Genomic DNA, 23,385 nt, shown 5'->3' with positions numbered 1-23,385 from the left:
ATTGATTTCTCTTGTAGCCCCATAATCACCCAACCTGGCATGAAGTAGGTGCTAAAAACATTTCTGTTTAATGAATGAGCAGATGAATGACCCTTATTCTCTATAGATACATATGAAGATATATATGCTTCCTAGCTTCAAGTCTCATTGATCATCTTCTTGGGGTGGGAAGGGTACTGACTGGGTTTATTTGACCAGAGGTCCTTGCAGTTTCAGCCAATTACCTCGGCAATCCCCTATGGAGTAGGAGTAGCAACCCTTTCCCGCCTTGTTTTTAAGAGTCAGATATTACGTGAGCAAGTGTAATAAATTTGGACGAAGTTTCACAGGTACTCAACAAATACTAGTCTCCCTCAGAAAGTATTTTCAACAAATGGACGGTAGCTAACAAGACCTCCCAGCAGACCTCTGGGTAGTGGTCCTGAGGATCCCCTCGAAGGCAAAGCTTTGGAGCTGCCTAAAGGAGGAAAAGGCGACCACACTTGAGTCCCTCTCTACACATCGGGCGTCCCGGTCCTCTAGGTGGCCGGGGAGGCAGCGGTGTCTGCCTCTTTAAGTTGGGCCGCGCCTATTACCTGCGACGACAGGGCTCGTAGTAAGGGACGGATATGGCGTGTGAGGCGGCACACCTAGCAGCTCCTTAGGTTAATGACCAGACCTGGAAGGAGCGTCTGGGGAGCGACCTTGGGGAATGCCTTGGGAGGACAAGGGCGGACACAGCGGTTAGCTTCTCCACCTCGCGCCCGGCGGACTGACCCGGCGAGGGGAGTGAGCACGCTTGCGCACTGGCCAGCAGCCGGCAGTAAAAAGCCCAGCGCGAGATACCGCGCGCGCGCGCACACACACACATTCTCAAAAGACAAAAAAAGTCCTTCCCGCGGGGCCCGCGGCAATTTAGACTGGGGTTGGCCGGGAACACACACAGATATCCTTCGCAACCACTCCGCTCCATTGGAAGTCTAGCTCTGTACTGTCCCCGCCTTTCCCCAGGCACGCGTCCTCGGCGAGAGGGAGGGAGAGGGTCCGCCGAAAGGAAGAAGGAGGCGGACAGGGCTGGAAGAAAGGGGGGAAAAACCCTCGCGGATTAAGCAGCGTGGCTACCGGGTTGGAGTCTGCAGAAGACACGCCTCCACTCCTCACTCCACTAGGGGCTGCGGAAGTGCTCTGAAGGTTGGAGCGGCTGGGAGGCGACAGGTGGACTACCATTCCCAGAAGGCGGCGCGGTGCTGCGCCTACGCTCCCGCGGCACATGCGCACCAGGCGTTTTTCAGCTTGCTACCGCCTAGGGCGAAACTACAGTTCCCAGGAGGCTCAGCTCGAAGCGGCTTGGAAGTGGGTAGCCTGGAAGTCACTCGGGCCACCGGAGCTGGCGGCGTCTCTAGCGAACGGTGCGGGGCCGGACGCCGGGGTCGTGGGGCCCGCGAGGCGGGCAGCCGGGATGCCCAGGTATGTGGCTCTAGGAGCAAGGGGTGGTGGTGGGGGCCCTCACTTAAGGATGCAGGGGAATCCGTGTCTATTGGAGCGCGAGCGGGAGTGTTCGGAAGGTTGGCGGCCGGCCAGGTGTGGGCACCAGTTTTGGGGGCGGCGGCTCCGGGACTCGAGTCCTCCAGACCTGGAAGGGCTCGTATCCGCATGGCTCAACTTTCTAGACGTGCTACCCGGCTCTGTGCGGAAGAGCATGAAGTGGGAGTCGGGGTGCAATGGGTTCGCGTCCTGGCTCTGCCATTCCCCAGAGCTGCGATTTAGAGAAACCGTGCCAAACCTCAGTTTCCCCTTTTGGTAAAACTGGAAGAGAAGAGGATCTGCCCTTTGCTGGGAATTCTTTTGAGATGTTGAGATCTTGCGGCGAGTAAAGCGTTTGGCACACAGACGGCACTTATTACGTGTGTGCGCTATTGTTAGCTCCGGAGAAATGGGGTGAAGGTGTTAGCAACCGCATAGGATTAGTTGAGGGTGTGCATGTAAAAAGCGGATTCCATAGTTAGCAGTCAATGCAAGGTGGCTGCTGTTTGCTGAAATTATTTTGTTAAGAGCTTTGGTTTGGGAGGCAGAGAGACCCTAATTCACATTTAGGCTCTTCCATTTACCAGCTGTGCGACCTTGTGAACTGACTGCACCAATGAGTGCCTCGGTTTTCCGATCTATAAAATGGGGATTTTAATAAGTCACCTCATAAAGTTGTTTTGAGGATGCAATATGAATACCATGTGTAAAGTGCTTAGAGCAGCAACTGGCACATAGCATTCACTAAATGGTCCCTTTTATTCAGCGTTTTTCCAGTGCCCTAGAGACCCTATGAGGGTGGGGCTCTGGTTATAGTCTTGATCTCCCCATTGGGATTGATTCAAAACTGGTCTAGTTTACTTCCTGTCCTGCAGCTTCATGTTCCTCATTTGTTATATCAGCCTCAGAGGGTTGTAAGGATTTACTGAGGTTGTATTCTCTCACTAAGTAACAGCTCTTATGTAAAATAATTGTTTTTCTTAGTGTTCTCCATCTGGTCCAGAGGCTGCCTGACTGAGCTGTGACATGACAGCCCTGAGCTCCAATTCACATTCACTTCCAGCCTCAGTATCCCACCTGTGAAGTGGCAGTCTTAGGACTTTTGAGGCTGGCTTGTTTTGATGATCTCAGGAGATAATTCATGTTTAGTGTTAAGCACCGGGCCAGGTGCATAGTAAGCACTTAATTTATCTTGTTTTTCTTGATAGGCCTTTGCTGCTGCTTCAGAGGGCAGAGCAGAGACAAGGTTATTGGCCTCCTCTCCCCCATTTTTGTTCACTAAAGATTAAGCTGTGGAACATATTGCAATATAAGGATCTGAGAAGAGATGGTGCTGACCTGCTAGCAACAGCCTTCTGCTCATTCACGCACTCTTACCCTCAAGTCAGCACATTCATTCCAGTGCTTTATGACCATCCCAGTTTTGTGGGCACTTTGTTTCAAAATTATACTAGCCCACTGAACTCCTTGATACATGTGCTTCCTTGATGTCCCCTGGTGACTTGTCCCTTGGCTACTATGAACTCAACATGTTCAGTCTAAACCCCTTCTCCCAGAACCAGTAGTCATCATCTTGGCAAATGGGCCAACATTGACCAAATTGCCCAAGCCAGAAACTTGGAAGTTGCTCTTCTCTCCCAGTCTTCCCAGGTCTAGTTGATTGGCAAGAAGGATGGAGCTGCTATCTCCAAGAAATGTCATTTCTTTGGCCAACCTTGGTTTCCCATCTCATGGACACCAAAAGTCCTCCTGGGCCACTGGTGGCCTTTTCCGATTAGGCTGAGTTGTTTCTGTGAAGTTGCCAAGGATTAATGTATGTAACACATAGTATTAGTGAGGAGCAGAGAAGACAATATAGATTTGGCCAGACTGCAAGGCCACAGTTGTGGTGTCAAGGCTTTGCTTTCATTTCTGCAGTTTTAGCCTGGCAAAGCTTGGCTGAGTTTATTTCTTTCTGAAAAGTCATACCTTGTCAGCAAGTTAAGATATTCTGTAAGGGAAGGTGGCCCTACTTGGCATTTCAGGAGGCAGCACACACCTGGAAACAGGCTGGGAAGGGAATTTATTAGATGCCTATTTAGGTTGAGTCTGTTGTCAGAAACCCATTATTGGGAACCCGTGGTTTTAATTAAATTTGTGGTGGCCATCAAATTTACCTAAATGTTTTTTAATCTGAGGAAATAAAGCAGTGACATTTAAAAAAAAATTTTATTCTTAATTATTAGGGACAACACATGGTTTTTAGCAATCTGTGGAATGGTCTAAAATTTAAATGTGAACTTGTTTTTCAGACATTTCAGTTGTTAGGTAAGTAAAAAAATGAAATTTAGAAGTGCAGTAATTGGTGTCCTTTTTTTTCTGTAAAGCAGATCTTGCCTATATATTTCAAACAGGTTTAAAAAATGACAGGGCTGAAACCGGTTTGGCTCAGTTGATAGAGTGTCGGCCTGTGGACTGAAAGGTTCCAGATTCGATTCCGGTCAAGGGCATGTACCTTGGTTGCGGGCACATCCCCAGTAGGGGGTGTGCAGCAGGCAGCTGATTGATGTTTCTCTCCCATCGATGTTTCTGACTTATCCCTCTCCCTTCCTCTCTGTAAAAAAAAATCAATAAAATATATATTTTTTTTATAAATGACACAGGTTATGGTAACAGCTTAACCTTGTTATGTGTTTAACTCACAAAATCTAAATTAAATTTTTTAATTTGCCAAATCATTTTATTTATTTTATTTTTGTTAATCTTTACCCGAGCATATTTTTCCATTGATTTTTAGAGAGAGTGGAAGGGAAGGGGAGAGACAGAGAGAGAGAAATATTGATGTGAGAGAGACAGGTTGATTGGTTGCCTCACACATGAGCCCCAACCAGGGTTGGGGATAAGATTGAGCCTGCAATTGAGGTACAGAATCGAACCCTGGACCCTTTAGTCTGCAGGCTAATGCTCTCTATCCATTGAGCCAAACTAGCTAGGACATGTGTTTGTATTTTAATAAAAGAATTAAACAGTCATTTTCTTTAAGGTAAAGTGTTTGTTTTTAGCTTTCCATAAGACTGGTATTGCTCCTGCTAAGAAAGGAGGACTAAGAAGGACTGCTCTGCTCATGGCCTTAATTTATGTGTGTGAGAATGGGTTGAATTTGACTTTTAAAAAGTTACGCAAAGAAATACATACTCATTGTAATACTATGTCAAACAATACAGAACTGTATAAGGAAAATAATGGGTGCCACCCTCAACTCTAAAGTTCCTCCTCCAGGGATAGCCATTCATTCCAGCAGCAAGTATTTATTAAGTGTTTATGGTTTGGGTTTGGAGATTTAGTTGTGAACAAAATGGATATGCACTTTGCCCTTGGAGATTTGTGTAGATGCTCTCATCGTATTCTGTGCTTAAATGGATGTATACATGCATATATTGATTGTTTTTGAGTTTTTCAATAATTGACAGGGCATCTCCCTTCAAATCATTACATACAGATCCGACTCGTTCTTTTTAACTGCTAGACTCACATTCTTCTAACTATGGAGAGACCATGCTTTATTACACCATTCTTCTATTGCTGGACATTTAGGTTGTTTGGGGATTTTTACCTTCATAAAGACATCCATTGAGCATTCTGTTACGTAGGCAGTGTAGCATAGTGGCTAAAAGCATAAACCCTAGTCAGAGAACAAGACAGACAAGATCTTTGCTCTCCTAGGTTTATATTCTAGCTAGGGAGACAAAATAAACAAGTTAATTTCAGATGGTTTTAAGTATAGTGGGTGAAATGACAGGGGGAGGGCATGAATGATGGGGCAAAGCTGCTGGTGAGGAAGGGATGGTTACTTCAGCTTGGATGGTCAGGGAAGGCACATGAGCCTGAGAGACTGGAATGAACCAAGAGCTGGGAGCGGAACATTTCAGGCAGAGGGAGCAACAAGTCCAAAGGCACAGAGATAGAAATGAGTTTGCTGCAAACAGTGTTACTGTGGCTGGAAAAGAGCAAATTTCTATTTTTCAAGTTAACCTAATCTAATAAAAAGGATAATATGCAAATTAACTGTTATTCTGCAACAAAGATGGTGCGGCCCGTAGCTCTCAAGCCTAGGAGGGAGGGAGGGAGGGAGGGAGGGAGGGAGGGAGGGAGGGAGGGAGAGAGAGAGAGAGAGAGAGAGAGAGAGAGAGAGAGAGAGAGAGGGAGGGAGGGAGGGAGGGAGGAAGGGCTTTGGACACAATGTGGGGCTGCTGGACTGGGGCGTGCTCTGAGCCGCCACCGCATGGCCTGGGGCAAGCCCCCAGCCAGACAGCCCCACATTGTGTTCGCTGGGCTGAGGGTGTGCTCCTGACTGGACATCAGTGAAGCTTTGGGCAAGCCCCCAGCCCAGCAGATATAATGCAGGGGATCCTCTGCACATGAGCTGCAGAGAAAACACCTCTTCTGACCGCACATGGCTAAGCTCCCTGTATACCACCACTCGCACTGTCATTTGTAACTTGGGTAATAAGAATCCAAGAAGGTGATCTTTTTCACCACACTCCTTGAGGAAAAAACTAAGGACCGCTGCTGGAGGGGCTAAGAAATGTCATATCCTGCCCTCAGTGGATAAGCCTCAGCCTGCTGATAGCAAGGTCCCGGTTTGATTCTGATCAAGAGCATGTACGTAGGTTGCAGGCTCCTCCCTGGCTGGGGCCCAGGTAAGGGCTCATGCAGGAGGCAACCAATTGTAGTGTCCTTCTCACATTGATGTTTTTCTCTGTCTTTCCCTCTCTCTTCCCTGCTCTCTAAAAATTAATGGAAACATATCCTCAGGTGAGGATAAAAAAAAAAAAAAAGAAAGAAAGAAAGGTCATATCTTATGAAAGACACATCTTGAAAATGCCTAAAGAAAGTTGTCATTTGTTCGTGGTGAAGGGACTGGAGTTTGTGTTGATGAAAACACCTTTGCAGCTGTGGCAGTGGTAGCAGCAGTGGCATGATGGGGTTGGCGCCATCCCCTGATCAGCCCGGTCACCTCCTATAGAGGGGAGTGGGCCTAAGTAGTCAGTAGGACATCTCCTGAGGGCTCCTAGTCTGTGAGAGGGGGCAGGCTGGGCTGAGGGCTCCCTTCTCCTTCCTCCCCCTCCTGCACGAATTTCATGCACTGGGCCTCTAGTACTACTGTAATTTTGTAAAATAATGATAATAAAAGCATCTAATATTTACCTAATGCATACTCTGTAATAGTCATTTTTCTAACCGTTCATACTTTCCCTCAGTTCTCAGGAGTCAATGAAATAGGTGGATCTTGCTTTACAAGTGAGGAAACTGATTCTAGACTCCTTCACACTCATGCCTAATCCCTCTGTTCCCGGGCCCTCTCTAGTAGGCTGAGGCAAGTTTAGGAAGTAGAAGCAGAATTTCCTTTACATGTTGTTTGACAACTGTAGATTATATCCAGTACCTAACTCCAGGCAGCAGGAATGGTTTGAGCATTGTTTCCTCTGACAATAAGACACAGTGGGGTCAATTTCTGTTGGAATGTTGGGTTGCTTCAAAACTGAAGGCCCTGCAGCAGAGCCTATCCTCAAAACAAGGTTGATTGCTTGGCTACTACACCAGATACAGGTTAACAAGAAATAGGCAGGCATGAAAGGAGAGTAAATAAGGTAAATGCTCCATTTAGGTGAATTTTGCAAGGTGACTTGGGCTGGCAGGGGAAAGAGTGTTTGAAAGTACTGAGCCAGCAACTCAAGTGGTTGTGTGGCCCAGAATCTTGGTTCAGCCACCATGATTGGGTCCCTTTTGATTTGGTATATCCTGGGTCTTATAGGTTGTTAAATATTTTCAATGAAGCAGACCTGGTTAGATCTGAAGACAGCAGCAGGTACTTTTAAGACTAGGATATAAGTACAAAGAGCCTCTTTCATCCAGCGGTGTATGAAGCATTTTTTTTCTACCTAGCCTGTGTGCCAGGCACCATGCTGGACACTGATAGTATGAAGGTGAGTAAGAAGACACTGGTAGGGTTTAAGGGAATGCTGTCCACTAGAAATATAGTGCTAGCTACTGATGTAGACATAATTTAAAATTTTATAATGGTCACATTTTTAAAAAGTCAAAAGAAACAGGAAGTTAATTTTAATAACATTTTATTTAGTTTAAAAGGTTATTATTTCAACATGTAATCAATGTAAAGATTCTTGATATCTTTACATTCTTTTTTTCCATATGAAGTCTTCAAAACATAGTGCACTTTATACTTTCAGTACACTTCCATTCGCCCTGGCCACATTTCAGTTGCTCATGGGCTTAGGGTGTGAGAGAGACACACACAAATAAAGGGTGGTAGTTCACAATGATAGATCAATATGTTATTCCTGTTTTATATTGGTGAGTAAGGGCAGATGAGTGATGAAAAGCATATTTATTGTAGGCAGGTATAGCTAACCCCACAGTTGCTGCCCATCAGAGGTGCCTTACAGGCCTGCACTGTTCTTAGTGCTTGGGGGCAATGCTCTGTGTTCTGAGGTGGCAGACATTGTACAGATGGGGAAGTTGAGGTATGGTGATGAGGAGCCACTTGCTCAAGGTTAGGCAGAATATGAACTCAGGTGCAGAGGCCATACTGTTGTATGTGTTGCACTAGATAGTGTTTGTAGGGAATGGGGTTTGTGTTTTGTGCAATGAAAACCATAGGAAGGACTCATTGCGCAAAATGAATTCCCAGTTTGTTAGCATCAATTCTCGAGTCTATATTGGTGCTGGTTTAGGCTTGAGCAACTACTGGGTCCACTCCTTAAGTTGGGCTCTAGGTTTTGTTTGAAATAGGTCTTACTTCCCAGGACAGAGTGTATTTTGGGGGACTGGAAGGTGGGTAGGCAGCAAGAATGAGGGAGCCCAGCCTATTGAAAGCTCATTTCTAAATGGCTTCTTTGGGTGTGAAGCCTATTTTCTCTTTTTGTCTGCTAACTCTGTCTCTCACAGCTGTAGCCTCCTGTGGAAGCTGAGTGGCATCTTGTGAGCTCAGCAATAGCAGAGCTTTCTATGCATATGAATCTTGCCTTTGTTCTGACCCAAAGAGGCATTGCTGGGTGGGGACATGGGGAGAGGAATGACACAGTGTTTTCCTCTGTCAACTCTATGGGAGTCATAATTCTAGACTCTTAGTTACTTTCTTGACTCCATCTCAGTGGCAGGATGAATCTGAGCCTTCTCCCCAAACATGGCAGGTGCTGGAAAATTCTGAATCTGTTTATGTCTCCAGGTGGTGACCTAGTGCCAATCCCTGTCCCCAGGTAGTGATTCACAAGGCTTTTAACCTTACCACTCTATCTCCTACTGTTGGACAATACTTGGCATGTAAAAGATGCTTGGTAAGTGTCTGTTGGCTGAATTAATGATACTAACCAGCATTCACTGATCTCTTAGTGTGTACAAGACACTTCTATACCTGCTTTTTTGTGTAATAGCTCTTTTAATTTCAATAACTGCTCCATGGGTAGATACTGTTATTAGTCTCATTTTCCATATAAGGATACTGAAATCCTGAGACTCAGTACATGTCACAAAGGTGATGAGTGTCTAAGCCAGGATTCAAATGCAAGTCAATGGCTCCGGAGTGTGCAGTCTCTCCATGGATGGATGGATGGATGGACAAATAGGATGGGCAAGCAGGACCATACTGACTAACACCACTCTGGGTATTGGCTTGCCTTTTTTTTTTTTTTTTTTTTTTTTTTTTTTTATGATTTAGGAATCTGCACTTGCCCTTTCTTTAAAATAATAAAAATGAACTGGATATTTGGGATATTATGAAGGAATTCTTGTTAATTTTTTGGATATGATAATGATGCTGTGGTTCTCCTTAAGAAAAACAACCTTGCCGAAACCGGTTTGGCTCAGTGGATAGAGTGTCGGTCTTTGGACTGAAAGGTCCCAGGTTCGATTCTGGTCAAGGGTATGTACATTGGTTGCAGGCACATCCCTGGAAGAGGGGGTGTGCAGGAGGCAGCTGGTGGATGTTTCTCTTTCATCGATGTTTCTAGCTCTCTGTCCCTTTTCCCTTCTTCTCTGTAAAAAAATCAATAAAATATATTAAAAAAACAACAACAAAAAAACCTTATCTTTTAAGACATACCTTCTGAAATACCTATGAACTGTTAAGATGTTTTGGATTTGCTTCAAAATAATATGAATAGGCAAGGAGTGCAGGGGACAAGTGTACAGTTAAATAAAGAGGAAGTAAGATTGGCCATAAGTTGGTAACTGTTAAATATGGTTTATTATATTCTTCCTTTCACCTTTCTGTGTGTGAATGGCTTATCATGAAAAATTAGAAACAGGCACCACAAATTTCATTCAGCATTTGTATGTTTCAATCCTAAGTGTATGGTGAAGGAATTCCCTGCCTCTGCTCAGTCCCTTTGTATGCCAAAAAACAGTATGGCCCCGCTGGCGTGGCTCAGTGGTTGGTTGTTGATATATGAACCAGGAGGTCAGGATTTGATTCCTGGTTAGGGCACATGCCCGGGTTGCAGGCTTGATTCCCAGTGTGCCCCAATCAATGATTCTCTATCATATCTCTTTCCCTCTCCTCTCTGAAATCAATAAAAATGTTTTTTTAAAAATCACAAACAAAAAATGGTGAAATGGTGTGTGTTTTTTTTCTCTTGGTGAAATGAATCAATACTTAGCCCAATACTTCAGAAACACTTTGATAAAGTAGCATCTAATAGTATTGAGGACATCTGCGAGGCTCCATTGGCCAAATGCTTTCTGCTTGCTCTGAGTAAACAGCCAAAGTTTGCTGAGAGTCTCTTCTGGAAAATCTCTTTCTCCAGCACCTGACTATGGGGCCCCTCCTACATTTTTTTTTTTTTTTTTTCAAGGACAAGTTTCAACAAGATCCTCATATCCTCTTTCATCCTCCCCTCAGGACGGACATGCACAGTCCCTTCCACTGAGGGGCTTTGTTAAGGCCCCACACAACACCAGAAACCAGCTTTTGATTTGCCTCCAGCACTGCAGTAGGAGGCAGGGAAAGTGGCCCCTTTCCGATCTGACATTGACAGTAGACGAAAAGAGGCAAGATGCAGCTTGTGACAGTGTTTTGGACTTGATAATTTCATATCAGGCCAGCAATTATAACTTCTTTACAATAAACACACACACACACCCCTTCACATGGACTAAAGACTCCTATTGTATTTGTTCTTTTGGGATCTGTAAATTAACAGCAAATAAATGTGTGGCAAAAACCCTTGTGTGGAAGGGGCAGGAAAAGAGTGCACCTTTGGGAGTTTCTGCTTATCTTTTTTTGCCAAGTAGGTAGAAATGGTTAATGGTAGCAGTAGCTCCAGACCTGCTTCTCTACATCATGTTCTTGGTGTGTGGGGAGGAAAGCAGGGGAAGTCCTACAGACCCTCTGGCCTTCTCTAAGACTTTGCCCCTGGCACCCTCTTCAGTTCTGTCCTTTTTCCTTCAAAGGCCTTGAGGTGAGCCCAGAGTGGAGAGAATGTTAGGAGCACTGTCACCTGTTTAGTAGCTTAAATTTTTTTCAGAGTTTGCAATGTGGAGCTGCCTGTGTTGGATCTGAGGTTATCAAACTCCGAATACTGACACTACATCTGATTTTTAAACTTACTCAATAGGTATCCACTGAGCTGAGCACTCTTCTACCCTGTTTCCCCAAAAATAAGACAGTGTCTTATATTAATTTTTGCTCCCAAAGATGCGGTCTTATTTTCAGGGGATGTCTTATTTTCCCATGAAAAAGAATAGGTACACACTTATTGTTAAATGAAAATAAAGGAAATTTATTACCTGTATACGATATGGTAGTACGGTAGTTGTCAATACAAACTAGACAAACTGTGAATCCTACAGTATCAAGAATTTACTCATTTATTCAATGACAATTGTGTCACCATCTTCTGGAACATCATCATAACAATCCAATTCCTGAATTTCCTGGTGAATTTCTTGTGACTCCATTTCTTTCAGAATCAGTGGACCAAGTCTCTCATGTTTAGCCTAGGGGGAGAGGGGGCTTATTTTTGGGGGAATGCCTTATATTTCAGAAGGAAACCTGTAAGTAGGTCTTATTTTCGGAGGATGTCTTATTTTTTGGGAAACACAGTAGGTACTAGGGCTACATCAGTGAGCAAGGCATACCGTGCTTCTTTGAATGGGACTTTCATTTAAGTGAGGGATTCAGACAGTACACAAGATAAGATGTGTGCTGTGTTAGGTGGTTATAAGTACTAAGTGGAAGAAATTAAGCAGGGAAAGGAGAGATGAGATATTGGGGTGAAGTGTTAACATTTTAGGCTGGGTGGTCAGGGATGGCATCCCTTGGAAGGTGACCACAAGTACAGATAGGCCTGAAGGAGGTAAGACTGTGTAAGCAGCGAGGGTGTCTGGGCAGAGGGAGCAGTCAGTGCAAAGGCTCTGAAACCATGAGCCTGGTAAGAAATAGGAGCTCACAAGGAGACCTGTGTGACTGGAGCAAAGTAAAGGAGAGAGTAAGAGGGGATGGGGACAGAGAGGTGACATGTTTGCAGGTCACTTAAGATTCAGTACAAATATGTTTTTTCCCCTGACAGAAACAGGGAGATATTGTAGGGTTGATTAATTTGTTGAATTTTTAATAGTGACCACAGATGTGTGGAACCAAAGAAACAAAAATAAGGCACCCAGTTCCCTTCCCCAGAGATACCACTATCCCAGTTTCTTACTTGTGACCAGTTCCTTGACTTATTTGAGTGAATTTCCTGGATTATGTTATGTTAAACCATGTAAAATTACCTTTTTGTGGGTCAAAATGGTTAAATGCTGATAATTTTGTGAGGTTCAGCCTAATACTCCCTTTTGGGAGCCCAAGGAAGCTTACCAATCCTTTCTTGCTGCAGGACTTGGTGGTCAGAGTTGAGGACCTCTTCCCCTTTCTGCATCCCACACCTATCTTTTGGTGACTAGCTCAACAGTGTCATTGACACCAGTGCCCCACCTAAGGCCTCATGAACCTAAGGCCTCATGAGCTTGACAAGAGGCTGCTTCTTCCTGCTGGGACCTTACCTATGGGTGGTAATAGTCATTCTTTGGCTTTCAGCATCTTGGTGTCACCAGTTTTGAAATCTCAGATTGCTTCCAGAGGGAAGAGCACCCTTGGACTCTTGCCAACATTCAACATGACCTGTGTGACTGGGGTGCTCTCTTAATTCAGGCAGAACTTGTGGGCATTCCAGATCAGTAACTGGCTAGAGTAGCCAGAAGACTGCCCAGCCTGGAATATCCGTGGGAGTACCTGCTGGATTGTGGAAGCTCAAGCTGTGGGAGGAAGTCTCAGGGATGATGATGGTCTGGACTTGGGAGAAAGGCCTTTAGCACCTCCTATGTGTCACACCCCTATGCTGGCCAGGGAAGCATATGTCTCTGGAAACCCAGAGTACTGGGCTGGGTCCCAGGGGTGTAAAATAGTAAACCTCAAGGAATTATGGATGCAGCTTTTCGGGTTCCCAGAAAGTTGTGTCAGTTGATATGCCTTTGGGTGCAAACAATAGTAATGGCAACACATAGTGATTTATATAACATATGCTATATGCTAGCACTTTGCTAGGGCCTATCATGAAGTGATTCAAATAAGCCTCCTCACAACCCTGTAAGATAAGCAGTCTTATTATTCCCCCCATTTAAAAAATATATTTTTATTGATTTCAGAGAGGAAAGGAGAGGGAGAGGGAAATAGAAACATCAATGATGAGAATCATTGATTAGCTGCCGCCTGCACACCCCCTACTGGGGATCAAGCCCACAACCCAGGCATGTGCCCTTGACTGGAATTAAACCCAGGACCCTTCAGTCTGCAGGCCAACACTCTATCTACTGAGCCAAACTGGCTAGAGCAGTGGTTCTCAACCTTTCTAATGCCACGACCCTTTAATATAGTTCCTTATGTTGTGGTGACCCCCAACCATAAAATTATTTTCATTGCTACTTCATAACTGTAATTTTGCTACTGTTATGAATCATAATATCTGTGTTTTCTGATGGTCTTAGGTGACCCTGCTAGTGGTTCTCAACCTGTGGGTTGCGACAGGTTGTGGAGCTGCTTCAGAGGCCTCTAAACTCTTCATCTCTGTGTGCTTCTGCAGTGGTTCTCAAACCTGAGCTCATAGAATTCCCTGAGTGGCTTCTTAAAACACAGAATGCCAGGCTTCACTCAGTTTCTGATTCAGTAGATCTGGCTTAAGAATTTGTATTTCTATCAAGTTTCTAGGTGATAATGGTACTCTTGGGCCTGGGAGCACATTTTGAGAGAACCACTAATCTACTCTAATAGGAAACCCCAGGGGAAATTTGTCTGAAATCAGATTTATGAACTTATATAACAAAGAAGCTGATAGGTAGGTAGCACCAGGGTTGACTAATTAAGAACTTTCACAGTGCCTGTAGACAAACTCTCTCTGTTATACCATTCTGCCATTCTTCATGTGTCTCCTGTGCCTGTGTCCTCAGACTTCTCTCATGGCCATAAAATGTCTGCCACAGCTCCAGTCGTCACATCCAGTTGCAGAAAGAGGGCATCTCTCACTCGCTATTTGTCTCTTCCTGGGTGTTCTGCCTCCTATATTCCCCTTATATCTCACTAGCCAGAATTGTGACACATGATCATGCCCTGGGAAATCACAGACAAGGGTCATTCAGGATTTCCACATTTCCTTTGTGGCTGGGGATGGAACTGCCCTCACCAGAAGCACATGACTGCTGGGAGGAGAGTGGCTACAGGAATTAAATTACAGTATTATTTGGAAGAGGGAGATGGATATTGGATAGGCAAATAACTGGATCTGCTGCAGAAGTTAGTGAAACAGTGGGAACATAATATCCATCTACTTTTGTGTCATAATACCAACTTTGTTTTGTAATCACCTGAATCAGGACATAGCCTTTTCTCCAATCTCGTCAACCTTTCGTCTGAAAATTCATGTAATTCCAAACTGGGTGACCAGGCAGTACTGTGAGGGGCAGTGTGCATGGTGTTTGAGAGCATTCACTCTGTTCAGAAATACCTGGATCTCACTCTGTCCCTGACCAATTCCTATGCAAGCTGCTTCTCTCAGAGGTTCAGCTTTCCCCTCTGAGGACTGCCTCATTGGATGGTTGTATAGATGAAGAGGAAGATAAAGGTTAAGTGTTTACCTCCAATAGCTGACACATGGGAAGTGCTCAATAATGTGGCCTCTGCTATAACATACAGTTGACCCTTGAACAACTAAGGGTTAAGCATACTACTCCCTTTACCCCCAAACTTTTGACTCCCCCAAAATTTTACTAATAGCCTTATTGATAACAGTTGGTTAACACATATTTGTATGTGATATGTATTATATACTGTATACTTACAATAAAATAAACTAGAGAAAAGAAACTTAAGAAAATTATAAGGGAGAGAATACAATTGCAGTATTGAATGAGAAAAAAAAAATCCACATGTAATTAGACCCACACAGTTCAAACCCATGTTCAAGAGTCAATTGTATTGTGTGAGTTATGTGCCAGTTGAGTCAGTTCTGACTCTCGGTGACCCTGTGAATGAGGGATGTTCACAGAGTCCTATCATCACAGCTCTGCTCAGCTCCTTAGACTCACGCTCATGGCTTCTTTTTATGAATGAAGCCACCTCATATCTGATCTTCATCTTTTCCTGCTGTTTCTATTTTTTTCTAGCTTTATTGTCTTTTCCAAAGAACCCTGCATTCTCATGATATGCCTGAGGTAGGACAGCTTCAGTTCTGTCATTTTTGTCTGTAGAAACATTTCAGGCTTAATTTGCTCCAGGACTCACTATTCGTCTTTCTAGTGATCCAGGGTATTCATAGAGCTCTCTTCTGACACACTATTCAAATGAATCATTTTCCCCCCTATCACTTTCTTCATTGTCCAACTTTCACATCCATATATAGTAATTGGGAATATAAAGGTGTCTGTGATCCTAACTTTGGTATTCAATGATGCATCTTTGCTCTTAGCGACCTTTCCTATTTCTTCCATTGCTGCTCTTCTGAGTCTCAGCCTTCTCTTGAGTTCTTAGCTGTAGTCTCCATTTGGATTGATGAATGAGCCAAGATAAGCAAAATCTTTAACAATTTCAGTATCTTCATTGTCTGTGTTAAGGTTGTGTACTTCTTTGATCATGATTTTTTGTCTTCTTGATGTTCAACTGCAGTCCTGCTTTGGTACTTTCTTCTTTTACTTTTATCAGAAATCATTTCAAATCATTGCTACTTTCTGCCAATAGAATGGTGTCATCTTCAAATTATAGGTTATTGATATTTCTTCTACCAATTTTTACTTCTGAGTTTAACCCAGTTTATTAATATATTAAATGACTTATTACTTGAATAATTAAATATTTTATAATCCTGCTTTCTGTTCCCAACAACCTATTAAAATGACCATTTATATTGAAGACTGAAATTCCTCTAGATGCCTGTTGCTATTACTTATAGATACAGTATAAAGCTGTTTTCTGCCTTGTAAGACTACAGAGGGACTCAGGAATGGAGGAGCGTCGGCTCTGAAGCCAGACCACCTGGATGCAAGTCTTGGCTCTATTTTGGCTCCCTATGTGACCTCAGACAAGCCACTTAGCCTTGCAGTGTTTGTTTCTAAATCTGTAAGGTGGAGTTGGTAGTGGTACTGCCCTGTTAGGCTGAGAAGATTCAGTGCATTAAAGGTGATAAAGGGTTTAGAACACTGCAGTGCCTGGCCCACAATGAGCGTGTCATGTAGGCACTCTGTCTGCTATTCTTTCACTGTTTTATGCTGGTGTGTTCACAGATGACTGTGAGCTATCTGAGAGCAGGGTCTGTGTGGCTTTTGTTTACCAATCTGTCTTAGTGCCTGACTCAGAATAAGTAGGATGCTCATATATTTTTGTGGCAGTATTCTTTCTTTCTTTTTCTTTCTTTCTTTCTTTCTTTTTTTTTTTTTTTTTTTTTTTTTTTAATATATTTGATTTTTTTACAGAGAGGAAAGGAGAGGGATAGAGAGCTAGAAACATCAATGAGAGAGAAACATCGATCAGCTGCCTCCCGCACACCTCCCACCAGGGACATGCCCACAACCAAGGCACATGCCCTTGACCAGAATCTAATCTAGCACCTTTTAGTCCGCAGGCCGATGCTCTATCCTAGGGGTGTCGAACTCAATTAGAGAAGGGGCCAAAATCTAAAATCCAGCCTAAATCGCGGGCCGAATGGTTTACTGAACAGTCATGAGCTGTCATTGTGATGGAAACGCAGTGGAGTGCAGTGATGACAGCGCGGTGCGGGCCACATTGCAAGGCCTGGCGGGCCTTGTGTTTGACACATGTGCTCTATCCACTGAGCCAAACCAATTTCAGCTGTGGCAGTATTCTTAATTTGTTTCCTTTCAGCTGTCTAGAATTTATTTTATTTTTTAAATTCTCACCTGAGGATATTTTTTCCACTGATAAAAAAATGTATATACACACACACACACACACACACACACATATATATATATTTATTTATATTTATTTATATATTTACTTCAGAGAGGAAGGGAACAGGAGATAGAAACATCAGTGATGAGAGAACCATTGATAGGCTGTCTTCTGCCTCCTAAAAGTTCCACACTGGGGATCAAGCCTATAACTTGGGCATATGCCCTGACCAGGAATCAAACTATGACCTTGTTCATGGTTGCCCTCAACCACTGAGCCACGCTGGCTGGGCTCCATTGATTTTTTAGAGAGAGCAGAAGGGAAGGAGAAGAGGGAGAAAGAGAGAGGGGGGAAAAAACAAAACCCAAAACATCAAGGAGAGAGAGAAACATCAATTAGTTGCCTCTTGCATGTGCCCCAACTGGGGCCGGGGATTGAACCTACAACCAACGGTATGAATCCTAGACCAGGAATTGAATGCTCAACCCTTCCATCTGTGGGCTGATGCTCTGACTACTGAACAACTGGCCAGAGCAGCAGTCCAGAATTTTAAACTTCATGACCATGATTACCCCTGTTTTGAAGGTATCAGCTGAACCTGACTGAATGTGAGGTCAGCATTTAATAATTGCAGCTGATAGTTATTGAGCATTTTTTGTGGGTTGGGGCTAAGTGTTCACCAAAAAGATTTCACTAATCTCTCACACTCATTCCATTTTACAGATAAGGAAACTGAGGCCCAGGAGGAGGACTGGTCTTTCTTAAGAGGAGATCTAGTGGAATGGTTAAGAACTAAAAACCAAGAGTTGTTTCACCCCTTTCTTGTTGTGACTTTTCTGTTCCAGAATTTTCTCATCTGTAAAATAGAAATGATAATAGTACCTACTTAAAGGGCAGCTGTGAGGACTAGGGGAGAGAATTCCTATGAAGTGCTTAGAATAGTACCTTGTGCAGAGAAGCTCTCATGTTTTGGTGGTTATTAATTAGGTTTAGCCATTCCGTTGTGCTTCCAGAGCTAGCCAGAGTCTTCAGCAGAAATGCTTAATCATTAAGTTCTGTTGTTGCCTCTTTGAACTAGTTCCCTCTCCGCACAGGGAAAGAAGTCCACCTTTGGATTGTGAGATTGTGAAGGAAGTGGGCAGGCACAAGCCCAGGGCAGGGGGCATACTGTGGGCACAGATCCAGCCCTGCCTTGGTCAGAGAACAGGTGGCCTGTTTCCTGGAGTGGAGGTAACAGGCTAGCACTCTTTGACACCTTTGAGCTTTTTCTTAAGCCCATTCAGGCTCCTCAGACTAGGTGTCTGATGAGTAAGGAGTCCTTTTATTTCCCTCCCCAAAACAGTCCTTTCTGGTTACGTGCCTGTTCACAAACACCAAGCAGCCATCTCTTGGGGAACTCCAGTGGTTGGCATTTTCTTGTGGCTGTTGAATAAGATCCTGTTAGGAGCTGGCACGGCAGGTTCCCGTTTCCGCATTCCAAACATGCAAGTGGCTGGGGAAGGCACCACCAAGGCCGAGGCAGCCTGCAGAGCTCAATTAGGTGAACTTTGCCTGGAGAACCAGGCTCAAGAGTCTGGACCTGCCTACTTTGTGATCAGTGCTATATTTGGGACATCTTTTAGGTGAGTCATGTTTGTTAAGTTGGTAGTGACTTGTAGAGTAGAGAAAGTTAATAATACTGCTTCTCCCTTTTGGGAACTAGACTGGTGGATTTTTTTGTTTTTGTTTTTTTTTGTCTTCCTTTTTCTTTTTCCCCCCTCCTGCCTCTTGCATGAAATATTTACCTGTCTGCTCCAAACTGTGAAGAAAAGGGGGGTGGAGTATTGAGGGAGTGAGGAGGAAATGTAGGATATTTCTCCCTGGAGAATGAATGGGTCAGTGTTGAGCTCCTATGGGATGCAAACTTCTGTGCCATGTGGTATGGGGCATTCCAGTCTGGTACAGATAAGCTGTGTGGTCTCAGGTGAGTTCCTTTCCCTCTTTGGACCTATTTCCTTATCTGATAAAATGGGGGGAAAGAGCAGTACCCACTCACCTTTCTAGTATATGTAAAGTGTTCACACCTTGGCCATGGAGTGTTACTCAGTGTCAGCTATCCCTGTGCCCCTACCCCAACCACTAGGCCCCCAAACCCTATGTATGATCTTATTTCGGACATCTCAACTGCTGCTGGCTATATTCCAGCTATACCGCCCTCCTGCTGCTCCTCCCTCAGGTCCTTTGCCTTGCCTGTTCCCTCTGTCTAGAACACTTGCCCCAGTATCTCTAAAGCTCCCTCCCCCATCAGGTCTCTACTCACATGTCACCTTCTCAGTGAGGTCTCTGTCCTTAAATAGTACCTTCATCACTCACTCTTTAGCTCTTTACTCTGCTTTATTTTTTCTTTTAATCCTCACCTGAGGGCATATTTATTGATTTTTGTGTGTGTGACAGAGAAAGGAACATCAGTATGAGAGAGAAACATCAATTGATTGTCTTCCCATACCTACCCCAACCAGGGATCAAACTAGCAACCTAGGTTATGTGCCCTGATCAGGAATTGAACCTGCAACCTTTCAGTGTATGGGACAATACTCCAACCAACTGAGCCACACTGGGCAGGCCGCTTTTTTTTCTTTATGGCATTTATTCCTACTTGACATGCATTATCTGTCTCCCCTCCTCCCCCCCATCCTTACTGCTAATTGTATGCTCCATGAAATCATAGGGATATGTCTCTATCCTTGACTCTACCAGTTCCTGGCATGTGGTGGGTGTGGGATAAATTATTTTATGAATGAATTATGATATCGGGTGCAGGTGTAACCTTGTCCAAGGATCGGTGGCTGTATTCATTTGGGGTTTTAGTAGGATGTCAGCATATCCACAGACATGTGGCTGGGAGGGAGGTGGCATGCACACACCCTCTCCTTGGTCTCCCAGCAAGTTCTTGGGCCTGCCTGTAGCCTTCAACCTTCTGGCTTCCTGTCCCTCAGCCCATTCAATCTGCATAGTCCAGCCCTAGCAGTGGGTCATCTGGATAGCCTGGGTGCATATGGCATGGAAGAGATGGCCTTGGTGCTAGTGAATGTAGAGGATGTGTGCAGGTTAACTAGGTGGAGAAGGCTTTGTTGGAGATACCACCCATACACATACACCCCCCTGTATGTGGAATTTGACTATATATTATAACTAGGTTTTGCTCAGTCTTCCTATGACAGGAAGGTCATGGAATGCCTAGGAAATAGGAATGGTAACTGGCCAGGCACAGTTTATCAGTCTTCCCTGCTTTCGCAGGCAATAGTTCTTGTTCTGGGACTGAACAGGTTTTAATTAATTGGTGAGCTTGAAGAGTCTTGCTGTGTAATAGCTGACATCTCTTCAGCAGTTTTCTGGCTCCCAGTGTCAGTGGTTGATTCTGTAAGAATATCCTGAAATGGCTTCCCCACACTCCATGGAACAAGGTCAGTGGCTCTCTGGGATCTCTCCCAAGAGCATGGGACTGAGGTTTGTATATCACACATTATCACACCTGAGGGCCTGCTGCTATTTGAAAAATGTGCAGAGAATTAGAGGAGGTGCCTTTGAGTTCCAAGTACGGTGGTTTGGGGGACTTTCCTGGGAGTCCATTGTACATAATGCTCATATACTAGTACTGCCTCAACTCTGGACACAATACTTATCTTCTTAGGGCCTAAGTTTCCTTACCTGAAAAATGGGAATAATTAATAGTACCTGCATTAAGTGAGAAGTTAAAATGAGATCAGGTTACCTAATTAGAAATGTGTCTAGTACATAGAAAGCTCTCAGTAAAAGGGGATGCTAATTATTTTATTTTAAATTGATTTTAGAGAGAGAGGAAGAAAGGGAGAGGGAGTGAGAGAGAGAGAGATTGATTTGTTTTTTACATATTTATGCATTAACTAGAGATCCAGTGCATGAAATTCGTGCATGGGGCAGGGGGGGAGGGTGTCCCTCAGCCACTGGAACCGATGGCTCCTAACCTCTCACCTGCCTGTCTGCCTGCCTGATCACCCCCAACTGCCTCTGTCGGCTGGCCTGATCACCCCCTAAATGCTCCCTTGCTGGCCTGATCACCACCTAATGGCTCCCCTGCCAGCCTGATTGCTCCCAACTGCCCTCCTCTGCTGGCCTGATTTCTCCCAACTGCCCTTCCCTGCTGGCCTGATTGCCCCCAACTGCCCTCCACTGCTGATCTGATTGCCCCTCTCTGCTCTCCTCTGCAGGTCTGATGCACTTCCTAACTGCTTGCTCCTCCACGCCGGCCTGATCTGGCCCCTAACTGCTTGCTCCTCTGCTGGCCAGATTGCCCCTAACTACCTCTACCTGGGCCCCCCTACCCATGTCTTTATCCGGAAGGAAGTCGAACATCTGAAAGATATCTGGTCAACTGGTTTTATAGTATAGATTTATAGTATAGATTGATTGTTCTTAAATGTATCCTGATGAGGGATCAAACCCACAATCTTGCCATATTGGAACAATGCTCTTAATCAACTGAGGTATCCAGTTGGGGCCTGATAATTATTTTTATAAATTGATTTCAAGTCCCTTTTTACTTTTCAGTCTGTCCTTTAAAAAGTATCCTACCTTACAAAAGAGTAATGTGCAAATTAACTATCACTCCGCTCAAGCTACACCCACCAGCCATGCCCACCAGCTAATCAGAGTGAGAATGCAAATTAATCCCAACCAAGATGGCTGCAGCCACAGAGAGCAGTTGAGAGGTTTGGGTTTCCCTGACATCGGAAGTCAAGCTTTCCACACACCCTGGCCAGCCTAGGCCTCCACTCAAGGATACAAAGTTTTAATTATAGAAGATAAATCCCAAGAAAAAATGGCTGCAGCCATGAAGAGAGCAGGAGGCTTGGCTCTGCTCCAGGCTACAAAGTTTCAATTGTAGAAGGTAAATAAATTCCAGATACCAGAGCCTCGGCTTGGGTCGCCAGAGGGCCTGGCTGGCCTGCAAACCACCAGAGGCTCCTCCCTCAAGCCGCCCCATGCCCCAAGGGAACCTCCACGCTGACCTGGGACACCCTTCATGGCAAACCAGCTAGCCTCCACCCATGAACCAGGCCTCAGTATCCTATCAAATAGAAGAGTAATATGCAGATGGACCATCACTCCAACACACAGGATGGCTGCCCCTATGTGGTCAAAGATCCTGCCTCCATGTGGACACAAGATGGCCACCACAAGATGGCCAGCAGGGGAGGGCAGTTGGGAGGCACCAGGCCTGCAAGGGAGGGCCGTTGAAAAGGATCAGGTCTGCAAGGGAGGGCAGTTGGAGGCGATCAACCCTGTAGGGGAGGGCAGTTAGGGGTGGCCAGGCTGGAAGAGGAGGGAAGTTGGGGTCAAACAGGCTTGCAGGGGAGCAGTTAGATATCAATCAGGCTGGCATGGGAGTGATTAGGGGGTGATCAGGCTGGTAGGCAGAAGTGGTTAGGAGCAATCAGGGAGGCAGGCAGGCGAGCAGTCGGGAGCCAGTAGTCCTGGATTGTGAGAGGGAGCTGACTGCCTGTTTAACATCTCTCAAGGGGTCCCAGATTGGAGAGGGTGCAGGCTGGGCTGAGGGACACCCCCCCCCCCACCCCGTGCACGAATTTCCTGCACTGGGACTCTACTCTGTGTGTGTGTGTGTGTGTGTGTGTGTGTGTGTGTGTGTGTATATAAAATTGATTTCAGAGAAAGGAATGGAGAGAGAGAGAGAAATATCCGTGATGAGAGAGAAACAATCAGCTTCCTGCACACCTCCTACTGGGGATCAAGCCTGCAACCTGGGAATATTCCCTGACCAGCAATCGAAACTGAGACCTACTTGTTCATGGGTTGATGCTCAACCACTGAACCATACCAGCCAGGTATTGTGAAGCTTTTTTATTTTTGCCAGTTTGATGCATATGAAATGAAATCTCATGGTTTTCATTTGTATTCCTCTGGAAACCAGTAAATATCTTTTCATTTATGTTTTTTGTTCTGATATAACCTGTTCATCCCTTTTGTTTCTTTTTCTAATTGATTTGTAGATGTTCTTTGTATACTTTGGTTATTAGTCCTGGGCAGCAGCCTATTTAACCTAATAAAAGTTTTATAATCTCATGTCATCATTTCCTTGATTGTTTCCTCTCTTCTGTCTATTTCTTTGTGTCATTCCAAGAAGAATCACTCAATTTATAGGCAATTTTATACATTTGTATAAATATACTAGAGGCCCCTTGCAGGAAGATTCCTGCAAGAATAGGGCTTCCCGCAGCCTAAGCAAAGCAGAGAAGGGAGTGAAGCCTGCTGAGGTGGACTTCTCTCCCCCTGCCACTGCTGCCCCGTGCTTTCCCTCCTGTCACTGCCACTGCCCCACTTTCTGCTTTCCCGCCCTCTTCCTTCTACGCTGTCTTCAGTCTTCGCTCCACACCTGCATATGCAAATTAACCACCATCATTGTTGGGTTAATT

General features: G+C 44.7%; 1 protein-coding gene across 7 annotated transcripts in view; it reads left to right on the top strand.

The window, feature by feature from the left end:
* Positions 1-846: 846 nt before the first annotated feature.
* The window catches only part of SIPA1L3 (signal induced proliferation associated 1 like 3), a 353,179-nt gene continuing 330,640 nt past the window's right edge, over positions 847-23,385 (top strand). For 3 of the 7 annotated variants that reach the window (XM_036408270.2, XM_036408269.2, XM_036408265.2), the window contains exon 1: positions 847-1,446. The gene's annotated coding sequence lies outside the window, so the exon portion shown is untranslated. The remainder of the gene's footprint in view (positions 1,447-23,385) is intronic. The other 4 variants (XM_036408260.2, XM_036408263.2, XM_045570925.1 and 1 more) reach the window with 2 other exon arrangements.

Source organism: Pipistrellus kuhlii, unplaced genomic scaffold, assembly GCF_014108245.1.
Source record: "Pipistrellus kuhlii isolate mPipKuh1 unplaced genomic scaffold, mPipKuh1.p scaffold_m20_p_38, whole genome shotgun sequence".
In the NCBI taxonomy this organism is placed as follows: domain Eukaryota; kingdom Metazoa; phylum Chordata; class Mammalia; order Chiroptera; family Vespertilionidae; genus Pipistrellus; species Pipistrellus kuhlii.
Note: the sequence above shows the minus strand (reverse complement) of the source record. Positions and strands in the feature narration are given on the sequence as shown.